This window comes from Myotis myotis, unplaced genomic scaffold (genome assembly GCF_014108235.1).
Source record: "Myotis myotis isolate mMyoMyo1 unplaced genomic scaffold, mMyoMyo1.p scaffold_m19_p_2, whole genome shotgun sequence".
Classification (NCBI taxonomy): Eukaryota; Metazoa; Chordata; class Mammalia; order Chiroptera; family Vespertilionidae; genus Myotis; species Myotis myotis.
The window spans coordinates 81,171,894-81,185,938 of record NW_023416324.1 but is presented as its reverse complement, the minus strand read 5'-3'; the positions used below and the strand labels follow the sequence as shown (position 1 = coordinate 81,185,938).

General features: G+C 45.2%; 1 non-coding gene across 1 annotated transcript; it reads left to right on the top strand.

The window, feature by feature from the left end:
* Positions 1–459: 459 nt before the first annotated feature.
* LOC118677995 lies at positions 460–580 on the top strand. Its single transcript, XR_004974690.1, has one exon. It is a non-coding gene; the product is annotated as a small nucleolar RNA SNORA61 (small nucleolar RNA).
* The last annotated feature ends 13,465 nt before the right edge of the window (positions 581–14,045 follow it).

Below are 14,045 nucleotides of genomic sequence, written 5' to 3'. Positions count from 1 at the left end.
AGTGACTGCCATGAGCAGAGCCTTCCTGTTGACCTGCACCAAACACGAGCAAGACATGTCTTTATTGTTTCAAACCACTAAAACGTTGGGTTTGTTTATTACTGTGGCATAACCTATTCGAACCTGACTATACAGAATTTCCTTTGGAGAATCTGCCAAGCCTCAAGCAGTCTTAGGTAGGACTGAATCTAGCCCCAGCTCTAAGGGATAGACCCTGATTGGCATAATCCATCGTTATAGTTATCCCTCTACCAGAGCGATTGGTTTAAGTGTCGGTCATAACCTAGGCCAGTGATGGCGAACCTATGACACGCAAACTCATTTTTTTGGTTGATTTTCTTTGTTAAATGGCATTTAAACATATAAAATAAATATCAAAAAATATAAGTCTTTGTTTTACTATGGTTGCAAATATCAAAAAATTTCTATATGTGACATGGCACCAGAGTTAAGTTAGGGTTTTTCAAAATGCTGACACGCATCGGATCTGAACACCGATCTTGGTGGTCGTAGAGGAGGAAAAGTAATAGTGAAGCTGGCCTCACAGTGCCTACAGTCTGTGGGCTAGTTTCAAACAAGGAAAAAAAAAATGCTGACACGCCGAGCTCAAAAGGTTCGCCATCACTGACCTAGGCCAACTAAGTCCTAGTATTTGTTCAGAGCAGTTCCTAGATGAGTCCACCAGAGTGAAAGTAAAAACCATTCACTGATTCTGGAAAGCAGTGCTTTCCCCCTGGATGGAAGTAAGCCCCTATTCCGAAGATCTTCCTGCAAATGAAGGAAACCTGCCTGAGGACAAAGGTGAACCATGGGCAAAGGCAAAATCTGCAAACTGTGGACATAAAGAGCAGAAGCCCATGGTCAGCTCCAGACCTTTCAGAAATATGTTCCCTAAGTTGCTAACCAAGTCTGAGATGAGCTTTCGGTTACTTGAAATTTTAAAGGACAATAACCTTAATTGATCATTTTAGACAACTCCCTCCTCAGAACAATAGCCCACTGGTACATTGATACATAAATATAGATGTGTTTCTACAATCAGCCCTGGGTCTTTGGGGGCTTAAAATTTTTACTTTTCTTAGGTTGCCAATATACTTAGAAAGGCAACAGAAGTGATTTTTAGATTCAGAAAGGAATTTAAAGAACATATGGTCTATCTAATTTTATAGATAAGGAGCCAAGGCACAGAAAAGTACAGTCCCTTACACTAGGCAACATATTACACCTGCACTCTCAGGTCCCTACTGACCTCTGACCCCATAGGAGGTAGCTTGTGCTGTCCTAGGGTTGTTCTGGGGATTAGAAGGAGATAAGGTACATAAAGCTCCTAGCAGAGCAGCTGGCTCAGTGGGTGTGAATAATCAACAAATGCTGACTGCTTTTTATCAGTGACTCACGTTTTAGTATTGAATGGGAGTGGGGGGAGTACAAATAACTGACACTCCCCTTATCAGCTATTATATTGAGAGAACTCACCCAGAGCAGAGAAGGAGCCAGGCCCTTGAGCTTGACCCAGTAACCAGCCATGGTCGTCTGCAGAGAAGCGGGTCCCTTGAGGTCACTCAGTAGTGTGTGTGCCAAGCACACCCGGGATCCAAGTTATTCCTCACAAGGAACCAGCACTTGTACCTGTGTCCTAAGGAAACCAGTTCTGTGAGAAGCCGAGAGAATTCTGTTGCTGAAATTCTATGAAACACTGGGGTACTAGCTGCCCCGACTGAACACCTTGCAACAAGGTGCAACAGGGAGGGGAGCAGGCATGTGCCTCCACCCCCTCCACTGGTAACTGTGTGGCAGGGACACCCTGGAGCTTGGCACCCCCGTGGGGAAGAGGCAGAGCAGTCAGGGGAGACAGGCTGTTGGTACCACCTGTGGGTCACCCCTGAGCATTCTCAGCCATACCTGGTGGAGGTTCTGCAGGGGCTGGAGGTCCTGGTGAGCCTATGAGGACACGGGCCCATGGTGTGTGAGTGTCTGCAGGAACCTCATGTTTACCATGGGCTGCAGAAAGATGGCCACAGGACGCATGCCTCAGCCCGGATTAACAAATCCCCCCGGGAAGCAGGCAGGACACAGCTTGGAAAGCCTCCTCGGAGGGAAGCCGAAGTTACCAAAAGCAACTGAGCTCGCTTACCATTTTATGAAAAGCCAGCCTGGGGAATGCTATTGTTTGCTTTGGGTTCTGGTTGCTCTCATTAAGTGAGATAACAAAGGTAAGCCAACTCGCTCTGTTTCTGGCACAAAATGAGCACAAAATAAATGGCCAGTGTCTCCCTCTGCTTCTCTTCTAGGTGTGACTCCTGTCTGAAAATCAGATGGACCACATGTATTTAAATGTACCACCCAAATGGCATGGGCTCTGTCAACCTAAGAAACATCCAAGTGCAGATAATTTTTATAAGAATGTATCTGAGCCAAACTGGCGACAATTGCCCAGAAGCAGGATCTCAAGTGCTCTGTAGAAAGAGCTTTGCAGTTTCTTTTATGCATTTGGAGTTAAGGAGGGAACATAAAGAAGGTTACATGAAAGTGAGAGAAAACAAGGTAGGGATTGGATTACAGGATAGTTAACAAGATAATGTGCTCTCTAGGGCAGCGGTCACCAACCTTTCAGACCTCACAGACCACCAGTGGTCCGCAGACCACTGGTTGGCAACCGCTGCTCTGTGGGATAGTTATACTTATATAGAAGGTGTATTAACCTAGATGCCCAAAAACAATGGACAGGTCTTGCTTAAGATAAAGATAAACCTTGTACTAAAAAGGTTACATGCCTGCGGTGCGACTACTCACCGTGACCTGCCCAGTTGGCAGTTATGATCAGATCACCCTGTGAGGTTACTTTCCTAGAAACATTTTCATCCACAGCTCTTCTGAAGAATTAAAAAGCTGAGAGATGTACCCTCTCCTTACTAGCTGTGCATCTGTAGGTTCATGTCTCATTCTCTTTATTTATAAACTGGAGATAATATACTCCTATGCTACCTTACCCATCTCCTAATGAGGATTAAATGAGATCATGAGAAGGGACAGGGTTTTATCACATGCTAAAGGGCACAAACACAAAATTCCTTCCAAATGAAGCCAAGGTTTTTGGAACTCGCCCACTCAAAAAACAAGGCGGCAGCCCTCTCTGTAACAAACACATTTTTTAAGAAACAAATTCATGGAACTTATCTGATCGCCACTCAAGCAAATCATTTTTCCAATCTCAATTCAGTAGCCACTGCGGCAACTGTAAAATGACTTCACTCTTCTTTACATTTTGTTTTGGTGACAGGAAGAAAAGGGGGCAAACTGCAAAGGAGTGATCTGTATTTCATTAAATATTATGTAAAAACCCAAAACACACTAATCCTTTACAGTTGTTCCCAGAATCAGATGGGCCAGAGGGTGGGTGGAGGGATTAAGTAGCAAAGCTGGTGAGTGGTGATCAGAGGGCAGCTCCGGAGGCAATGATCATGCAGGCAAAGGAAGACTGGCAGAGGGCAGTCCTAGGTCAGTCCTAGGTCAGGGTGACCTTCGCCTGCACCCCACTCACACCCACACTGTCACCCATTGTCCATGGTTTCTCTCTTCCCTCTCAGCTCTGAAAACTCTTAGAATAGCGTCTAACAAAAGTCATGTATTTATACCTCGAGGTGAATGTAAGGCATTCCATTGGCTCTCTCTAGGCACTTCCACTTTACCCCCGTCACTGTGTAAAAGCTTCCACATAAACATGCCCTAATGTGAGGAAGTCCTTCAGGACATGGCCTCTGCTGGCTTCTCTCACCAGCTCATCATTCTACTCCAGCATCGCTATGTCCCAGTCAAACCAAATGTGCCAGGCATGTGGAGATAGAACAACTGTACATTTTTATCTTGGTGGTAGACACATAAAACTGCAGATGGGATAAAGCTCACACACACACACAACACACACACACACACACACACACACACACACACATAGTGGCAGACACACACAAGGGCATATGCAACCTGTAAAGACTCAAGAAGCTTTGTGGGGGGCGGTGGGGGAGAAGCTTTGTGCATTGTATGAGCATCAGTTTTGTGGTGCTGATGTTGTAACTATAGTTACACAAGATGCCAATTTGGGGAGAGGGGGGCTGATGGTTGTATGGGACTGCCCTGTACATTCTTTTTATGACTTTCTGTGTAAATTGATCTCTATTTCAAAATAAACAGGTTAAAATAAAATGAGTCAAGTTCTCTCATGTTTTCATCTCTTCTGTTAGAACATTATCATTTTCATATATACTTTCTAACTTTTCTTCATTCTTCAAAATCAGCCCGCGTATCACTGGGCAGCATGAAGTGGGCACTCAAATGTTTGCCAAATGAGTAAATAACCGTCTCTGTTATTTCTGTGGTAAAGGAAGAAACTGTTGAATTAATAAGCCAACATAAGTTAGCAGTAAAAAGCAGACTACCTGACTGAAATCCCAGTTCTATACATTCCTCTAGCTGTGTGACTTCCTGAGTTTAATTTCCTTATCCCAGTAGGAATAGTACTAACATCAGAGGGTTATTATGAGGATTACATGAGCTAATGCACTGTGATAGACATATATATTTGGTTGTCTCCCCAGTTCCTGACACAGAGCTTCTAAAATCCTTGGAATTTCCTGAGTGATAGGAGCATGGTTTGTTATTCATAGCAAGCCCCTTTGAACCATACCTGAGTTCATGCTAATGAGTTGACACTGGTGGCCCCTCCAGACAGGGCTGATGGCCAGAGGAACCAACCATGTGATTAGAGGGTTAGAACTTTCATCTCTACCCCCAACCTCCTGGGAAGTAAAGATTGAATTCAATCCCCAATGGTCAGTGATGTAATCAATCATGCCTACACAATGGAAACTCCGAAGATGGGTTCTGAGGGTTTCCTGGTTAGTGAACACATTGAAGTGCTGGGAGAACTACCCACCCAGAGAGGGCATGGAAGTTCACACACCCCACCCCACCCCTTGCCCTGTGCCTCTCTTCCATCTGGCTTTTCCTGTTTTGTGGCCTTTGTAATAAACTGGCAACAGTAAGTAAAGCACTTTCTTGAATTCTGTGAGCCATTCTAACTGTTTGTTCAGAAGAAGTACAGATCACAACCTGAGACTTGAAATTGGCATCTGAAGTGCGTGGGGGGTGGGGGAGGGGGGCAGTTTTGTGGGACCTGTGGTGTCTGCACTAACTCCAGGTAGCAGGTGTTGGAATTGAATTGAAGCTACCCAGCAAGCTACCCAGCTGGTATCTGGAGAGTTGAAGAATTAGTTGGTTTGAGGGGAAATCCCACATATTTGCTGTCAGACGTGTTGGGAGTAGAAACAGTTCAGAAGCACATAAAGTGCTTAAAATAGTGCCTGGGTGTGTAGTCAGCTCTCTAGTTTGGCTCTTATATCCAGGATGCCTTTTCTGACCTGTCTCCATCCCTATCCCTGTCCCCACCCATTATAAGTACTCAAAACATTCTGTACTCCCCTGCCCAGCATCATCCTGTGCCCGATTATCTACTGCTATATAACAAAACATCCTGAGACTAGTGACTAAAAAGAATTATAATATTTATTTTGCTCACAAATCTGAACTTGGGGGGATTCAGCAAGGACAGCTTTTTTCTGCTCCAGTTGGCATCAGCCAGGTGGCTCGAGGGCTAAAGCCATGTTCACTCACATGCACATTTGACGCAAGCTAACAGCTAGGACCTGAGCGGGGGCTCTTGCTCAGATTGCAGACATGTGGCCTCTCCATGTGCCCTGGGCTTCCTCATAGCACAACATGGTGGCTGAGTTCAATGGGCAAGAGTCCCAGTAGAAAAAGAGCCAAGTGGAAGCCATATCACCTCTAACGACCTAGCCTTGGAAGCCACAGTGTTACTTCCCCCACAGTCTATTCAGGGAGGCACTTACAAAGGTCCTCTAAGCTCAAGGTAAGAGGAAATAGTCCTCTTCTTTTTTTAAAAAAAAAATATCTATATATGTTTTTATTGATTTTAGAGGGAGAAAGGAAGGGAGGGGGAAAGAGAGTTAAGAAAGAAGCATCAATCAGCTGCCTCCTGCACATCCCCTACTGGGGATGGAGCCCACAACCTGGGCATGTGTCCTGACCAGTAATCGAATCAGTCACCTCTTGTTTCATGGGCCGATATTCAACTGCCCAGGCTGACCAGCAGACCCTGAGCAACAGGTGAATGGATTACTCCGACACAATGTTTGCTGTGAAAGAGAGGGCTAAGGGATGGCCTGACTATTGGAACCAAGCCCCCTTCGATTGCCTGCCTCATTAGGCTTTTATAGTCACAGAAGTTTGAGATAAAGTTTATCTTTTAGATACAATCAGCAGGGTAAGTACTATTGGGAGGACACATGTGTTTGTAATATCCTTTAAGCAAGGACACCCAAAAGATTAAGCATAAGGATTCCAGTAAACACCCGGGGGTCTACATGTGCACAGACTTGTTTGGAAAGGTAAAGGAATAATTAGGGGCACTGCCTTCTGCACTCCCCTAAGTTGGAATTCCAATAAACAGGGCAGGCGGCCTTCCACACATTTCCCTTTTCTCAGAATGTCCTCCTTACAAACGTTCCAACCAACTCTCGTGTGCTCCCCAACACTCAACAACTGAGCCACACCAGTCTGGCAAGAGTCGTTTTCTTTCTTTTTTTTTTTTTAATTAAATCTTTATTGTTCAGATTATTACATTGGTTGCTCTTTTTTCCCCCCATAACTCCCCTCCACCCAGTTCTCACCCAACCCTCTGCCCTCACCCCCCACACCTCTTTCCCCCCCCCGCAAGAAATGTCAGTCCATTCCCTTTCTATGACCCTGATTCTATTATAATCACCAGTTCATTCTGTTCATCAGATTATTTATTCACTTGATTTTTAGATTCACTTGTTGATGGATGTGTATTTGTTGTTCATAATTTGTGTCTTTACCTTTTTCTTCTTCTTCCTCTTCTTAAAGGATACCTTTCAGCATTTCATATAATACTGGTTTGGTGGTGATGAACTCCTTTAGCTTTTTCTTATCTGTGAAGCTCTTTATCTGACCTTCAGTTCTGAATGATAGCTTTGCTGGGCAGAGTAATCTTGGTTGTAGGTTCTTGGCATTCATCACTTTGAATAATTCTTGCCACTCCCTTCTGGCCTGCAAAGTTTCTGTTGAGAAATCAGCTGACAGTCGTATGGGTACTCCCTTGTAGGTAACTGACTTTCTTTCTCTTGCTGCTTTTAGGATTCTCTCCTTGTCCTTTGCTCTCGGCATTTTAATTATGATGTGTCTTGGTGTGGTCCTCTTTGGATTCCTTTTGTTTGGGGTTCTCTGTGCTTCCTGGACTTGTAAGTCTATTTCTTTCACCAGGTGGGGGAAGTTCTCTGTCATTATTTCTTCAAATAGGTTTTCAATATCTTGCTCTCTCTCTTCTTCTGGCACCCCTATAATTTGGATGTTGGTACGCTTGACACTGTCCCAAAGGCTCCTTACGCTATCTTCGTATTTTTGTATTCTTTTTTCATTTTGCTTTCCCGGTTGGGTGTTTTTTGCTTCTTCGTATTTCAAATCTTTGACTTGATTCTTGAGCTCCTCTGGTCTGCTGTTGGGAGTCTGTATAATATTCTTTATTTCAGTCAGTGTATGCTTAATTTCTAGTTGGTCCTTTAACACAACATCGAGGGTCTCACTAGATTTCTTGAGGGTCTCATTAAGTTTATTGACGGTTTCTAGAAAATTCTTGAAAAACCATAAAAGTGTGGTTTTGAACTCTATATCCAGTAGTTTGCTTTCCTCCATTTCTGTCATTTGTGTCCTGTTTCTTTGTCTTGGCATTTTTTATGCTTCGCTGTGTCGATAGAGTGGCTTTCTGTGCTAAGTGTCCTATAGGGCCCAGTGGCTCAGCCTCCCCAATTACCTGAGGTAGACACTCTTGATGCACCCCCTTGTGGGCTTTGTGCACAGTCTTGTTGTAGTTAAGTCTTGATTGTTGTAGGTAACACTGGGAGGATTTGACCTCAGGGCCAATTGGCTGTGAGAATCAGCTGTGTCTATGGTGGGAGAACTTCTGTGCTGAAGACACCCTTACGGGGCAAGACTTGCTTCAGTGGGGCTTTGGTGCTCACTGAGTCTGCCCCCTGAGTGTGTCCCTTATGGGTCTGAAGAGTTGTAATTGGATTGTCCCACTCTGACCACTGGGTGCACTGGCTCTTGGATCTAAGGAGGTACTAATCTAGCCTCTGCCTGAGGCTACCCAGCAGAAGCCAGCTGTAATGCAATGCAAGTTGCCCTGGGGCCTTGGGGCAGCTGCAGTTTGTTAAGTTATTTTCAGATTACAAAGGGCTGGGCCTTTCATATGCAAAAGCCTCCGTGCATGGCTTGGGCGGGGTGGGGTCCCAGGGGATCAACAGGGCAGGCAGAGCGAGCAGTATGGCTGCTCTCAGTCCTGCCTTCAGAGGTCCTGGCAATCGCTGCAAGTGCCTCAGAGAGAAAGCTGCCCTCAAGTTCCGACCAATGCCAGATAGTCCCGTTTCTCCCGTATGAGTCTGGGTCCCCAGAGACTCGCCCGGAACTGGAGCTCAGAGCCTGAGACTCCCTCCTGATTGAAAAAGACAATTGTGTCCTCAGCTGCCAGCCCTCTCCACATGCACCTCCACACCTTTGTATTTTACTTCCACACTGTACCTCCTCTGAGTCTCGGTATGCTTTTCTCTTTCCTTCTAGTTGTAGAATTTCCACTCAGCCAGCCTTCCTGTGGTTCTGGATGATGTCCGTTATGTCTTTTAGTTGTATTTTTGAAGTGGTTGTGCAAGGCAGCAATCTCTGGTGTTTACCTATGCCTCCCAAGAGTCGTTTTCTTTTCTTTTTTTAAAAATATATTTTATTGATTTTTTACAGAGAGGAAGGGAGAGAGATAGAGAGTTAGAAACATCAATGAGAGAGAAACATCAATCAGCTGCCTCCTGCACATCTCCTACTGGGGATGTGCCCGCAACCCAGGTACATGCCCTTGACCGGAATCAAACCCAGGACCTTTCAGTCCGCAAGCCGACGCTCTTATCCACTGAGCCAAACCGGTTTCGGCAAGAGTCGTTTTCTTGATGGAGGAGTGGCAAGGTTCTAGGAAAGCATGAGGAGCCAAAACTGTTTCTGTGTCTTTTATTTTCTGTGTTCTGATGCTTTGACATCTGGGATCTTGCTGATTCTAAAGGGACTGCCCCTCCCAGGGTTAACCAATTCCTAGAGATAGTAAGCAACTTACCCACAAGCACACTTCTCAAGTACAAACCAACCAATCCAGAGCCCACACCACAACCAACATCTTCATTGGGTTTTCATACTCTGAGCTACTATCCCCCTGCCCTAATCACCCTGAGGCCAGGTCCCACATGACTAGTCCCTATGCCTCAGAGCCTGCTGAAATCATTCAGGCTAGCCAATTCTAAGCTGCTTTCCCTGCTTCACGGTTCCTTCCCACAGAAACCACTATAAAGGGGTTTGCTGCAGTTTCTCCCTCCTCTCTGCCTCCTGACCAACCCTGGTGCTTCTCTGTGTGGCCCGTGGTAGCACGGTGTGCCTCATCCTCTTGGAATCTGTGAATATAACACATACCTTTTCAGTGATAATTACTGTGGCAATTTGGGGGAAATATAATCTTCCACAGTCTCTGAGACTTGATTATGAACTTGCCTTCCTCCTCAACTTGATTGTGGGCACACAGAAAACAGACCCCATATCCCTTTAGCTCGTACACCCAGTGCTCTAGAAGGTCTCAATAAACATTTGTTGACTGACTGGCTGACTGAATATTTGATAACCACGTTACAACCTTTGTCCTCCTTACTAGGTATCCAAAGAGAAAGGACCTTTTGTAGATTCCTTGAACACACCCTGCCACAGTGACTGCTTACTCAGTCAGCTCCTCTCTTTCTACTCCACCATGCTGCAGCACAACAAAACTCAGCTGCTGTCACGTCCACTTTGTGAAGTCACCTGGGATAACCCAGCCTTCTCTGTGACTCAGGGGTAGGACATGTGGAGGCAGAGTGGGAACCCCTGAGGTGGTTCTCATCAGCAGAAGGCTGAGCTGGCATTCAGAGCACATAGAGAAGCTGGTCTCTGAATCACCTGCAGATGTGCGTGCAAACAGCTGAGGTAGGTCACACTTTGTGAAAATCATTAAGGAAAATATTCCCATAAAATACCCCCAAAAAAGGCAGCCATGCCCTCAACTACCCCTGCAAGGTTTTGCAGAGATCCCTGGAACAATGCCTGGATTCTCTCCAGCGAAGGCTGGCAATAAGAAGGAGCAAAAGCAAGTGACTGCTCCTCCCCTCCTTGAGATTTCTGATTCCTTCTCCCAGTGCTCCTGTGAAGACCACAGCTTCCCTAAAGAGCCAATACCTTCTTCCACAAGCCCAAATGGTGTCTGAGTGGAAGGGCAACTGATCCAAATTGGCCGCAAGGCAGAGGTCAGGACACACCGCTTCCATCTGAGTGTCAAGTGTTGGGACCCATTTGACAATTAGTAAAATCTCATTTTATTCCCTAACAGAGATGGGACTTACCATGCAAATACTCCCAGAGAAAGCAGCACATCCCTTTAAGTTCAGTCAGTGCTTGCTCCTTAATCCTTTGCAAGCAGATTTGATTGAGGGCGGGAGAGGAAGCAGAGAAGTCCAGGGACAGGTACTGAGGGCAGTAGATTGATTCTCTGTCTCCTTCCAGAGGAGGCCTCCATGAAGGCTTCCTCTCTTCTGCTGAGACCTTCTTCATAATCTTATTTAGAGTTTTGAGTAGCTGTCAGAAAAGCCATTCTAGTTCCATACCCCCTCCAGTCCTCAGATCCCATTCTCCAAGTCATCCAACTAACCTGAGTCATCTGGGAGCACCCGAGTTGCTTAAAGGTCTCTGTGGAAAAACAATTTTTTAGAAAAGATTTTTTTTAGAGAGAGAGAGGAAGGGAGTGGGAAAGAGAAACATTGATCTGTGAGAGTGGAACATCAATCGGCTGCCTCCTGCGCGCCCCTTACCAGGGATTGAGCCTGCAACCTGGGCATGTGCCCTGACGGGAAATTGAACCAGTGACATTTTGGTGCATGGGATGATGCTCCGACCAACTGACCCACACCGGCCAGGGCTGGAAAAACAATTTTTAATGGATTGCATGCCTTATAGAGAATAAAACTCTTCTCAACAAAATTTCAAATGTTAAATGCAATATCATTCACAAAAGCCAAAAGGTGGAAACAACCAGTGTCTATCAACATATGCATGGATGTGGCATATGCAAGGGAACATTATTCAGCCTTAAATTGGAATGAAGTTCTGATACATGTCACAACATGGATGAATGTCAAGGGCATTATGCTAAGTAAAATAAGTCAGACACAAAAGGACAAATAAATATATGCTTCCATTTATATGAGGTACCTAATAGGCAAATTTCTAAAAACAGAAAGTAGAATAGTGGTTACTAAGGGCTGGGGGAGGGAGGAATGGGGAATTATTGTTCAATGGGTACAGGGTGTCTGCTTGGGATGACAAAAAAAATTCTGGAATGAATAGTGGTGATGGTTGTACAACAATGTAAATGTGCGTACTACCACCAAATTGTGTGGCTAAAATTGTAAATTTTATGTTATGTATATTTAAACACAATTTAAAATTTTAATGCAAAATCACTCTCTCACAGACTATTACTTGTCTTTTCCCTATCTTCTGACCCAATCCTCTGTTGATTGACTGAGCACAGCCAAGTGGGGGAAGAGCCATGTCTGGGAGCAAGTGGAGTATGGTGAGGTAAACCTTCTAAAACTAAAGGTAGACCAGTACTGATGCCAATAGTGAAGGTTGGTCTGTCTCCACACTGTCCCAAATACACACCTGTTCAGCCTCCCCTCTGTTGCATCACATCTTCCACAGCTGTCTTTTGCCCACAAGCTCAAGCTCTAACTCCTTAGGCCAGAGTTCAACACCCTCCCCATGTGGCCCAAATCCAACTTTCTACCTTCCCTCTCACTACGCACCTCTGCCAGCTGCTCCAACCATTTGGCATCCTCCCCATTCTCCAAACACACATTGAGATTACTCTCTCCTGGATCTCCTGCCCACCTTCCAAAGTCCAACCTGAGCCCAACAGCAGTCCCTCCTCAACCAGTTCCTGTTCCTGGTGATACAAGCCTTTTCTGAACTCTCTCTCCCAGCATCTTTCATCTGCATGGTTCCCTTTATTGCTTGCTTTTAGAATAGGCCTACTGGTAATAGCAACTAGATTCTGAAGATTAAGGATCTAAGGAATTTCAGGAGATTATTTCATTCGACTCCTTTCATATGTATCAAAAGACACCACGTCTGAATGATTACTTGCCGAAATCTCAGCACTCATTAGTGGCAGAGGAGAGAATAGAACCCATATCCTGATATCTATTCCATTCTCTTCTCCATCGCACCAGCTTGCCTCTATTTCACTACTTCAAATGTGTTTAACTTATTGTCCCCAACAGGGTTTTGAAGCTACATCGGTGTAGGCAGGGACCACCATGTCACTTGTGTCCTCACAACACCCAGCACAGTCTTTATTTTTTCTAAATATATTTTGTTGATTTTTTACAGAGAGGAAGGGAGAGGATAAAGAGTTAGAAACATCGATGAGAGAAAAACATCAATCAGCTGCCTCCTGCACACCCCCTACTAGGGATGTGCCCACAACCAAGGTACATGCCCCTGACCGGAATCGAACCTGGGACCCTTCAGTCTGCAGGCCAACGCTCTTTCCACTGAGCCAAACCGGTTAGGGCTAGCACAGTCTTAATAAGTCCATTTTGAAATCATAAAAGTGTTTCTAAGTCATCCCCTTATTCACTTGGGCCTAAAATTTCTCTTAACAGTTTCTTAGGAATAAGATATTTTTCTCCTCTTCCAATTCAGAATATCTTCCATATACGTTTTCTAAGAATGAATTAGGCAAAACAAAACAAATGCAGGTGGATAATATATATTTGAAAAAAACGTGGCCAATTTTTGCAGCCTCAGAAGCATGTCCAGTTTACTTCTTGGCCCTAACTCTGGACTCACCGTAAATTGAAACAGATGTACTTGCTCTAATTTTATCTCAACTTTGCAGGCAGATAGTAAGCCTGGGTTGGTTTAGTTCATCTATTTCCTAGGCCATTAATCCATTGCTCTGGCTTCCCCGGCCATGTGAACATTCTTTTAGTTAGAACATATACAGCTTCCTCCTCCACATACATAACTCTTAAAAAGAAAAAAGAAAACTCAGCTTCCATCTCACTCCTTGTGGAGACAGAACCCTCCTGCAGCATCTACTTAGAAGGGTTATTTTTCAAATGTCCCATTACCCAGGGCACAGCACAGCTCTCTGCCAGCAGGCGAGTTCATCTTTCTGGGGTCTGTTCCTTCCTCCAGTCTAGGATTCCCTCAGGAGCAGGATGTGGCTTCGGCCATCTAAGACCAGAAAGCCCAAAGGTAATGGCTGCAGTGATGGGGGCCTCCTGCTGGCCCATCGGCACCAGGGATTGATGGTGAGAAGGAGAGAAAGGAAAAGTGGGGAAAGTTCTGAAGGCTGAGTAACTTTTGAGAGGTAAGATGAGGGAGAGAGTTCCAGATCCATAATTACAGAAGCCTCATGCAAAATTTAATTAAAACTTGGGCAGAAACAAACACCAGGAACAAGTGTCATTCATCAACTTAAAACACCAACTAAGGTAAACACTGCCACAAACTCAGGAAAAGAAAGGGAGGAGACAGGAAAGAGGGGTGATCACTCTAGATATCAAGCAAATCAAATTACCCTGAAGGCCCGACCAGACACAGGCATTAATCATCGGTTATCCCAGCTGCACACCTGTACGGAAGGGAGAACCCGGCACTCTCTGAAGGACTCCAGCTGACAGAGTGGGCCAGCAGCTCTCTGGGAAGGGCAGGGAGGCAGGGCTGGGGCAGACCAACCCAGAAGTGGCCACGTGGCACCCTGGTTCTCCCCAGGCCAGGTTGGAGGATAAGAAGGAGCAGAGCAGGATTCAGGCAGGAGTGCA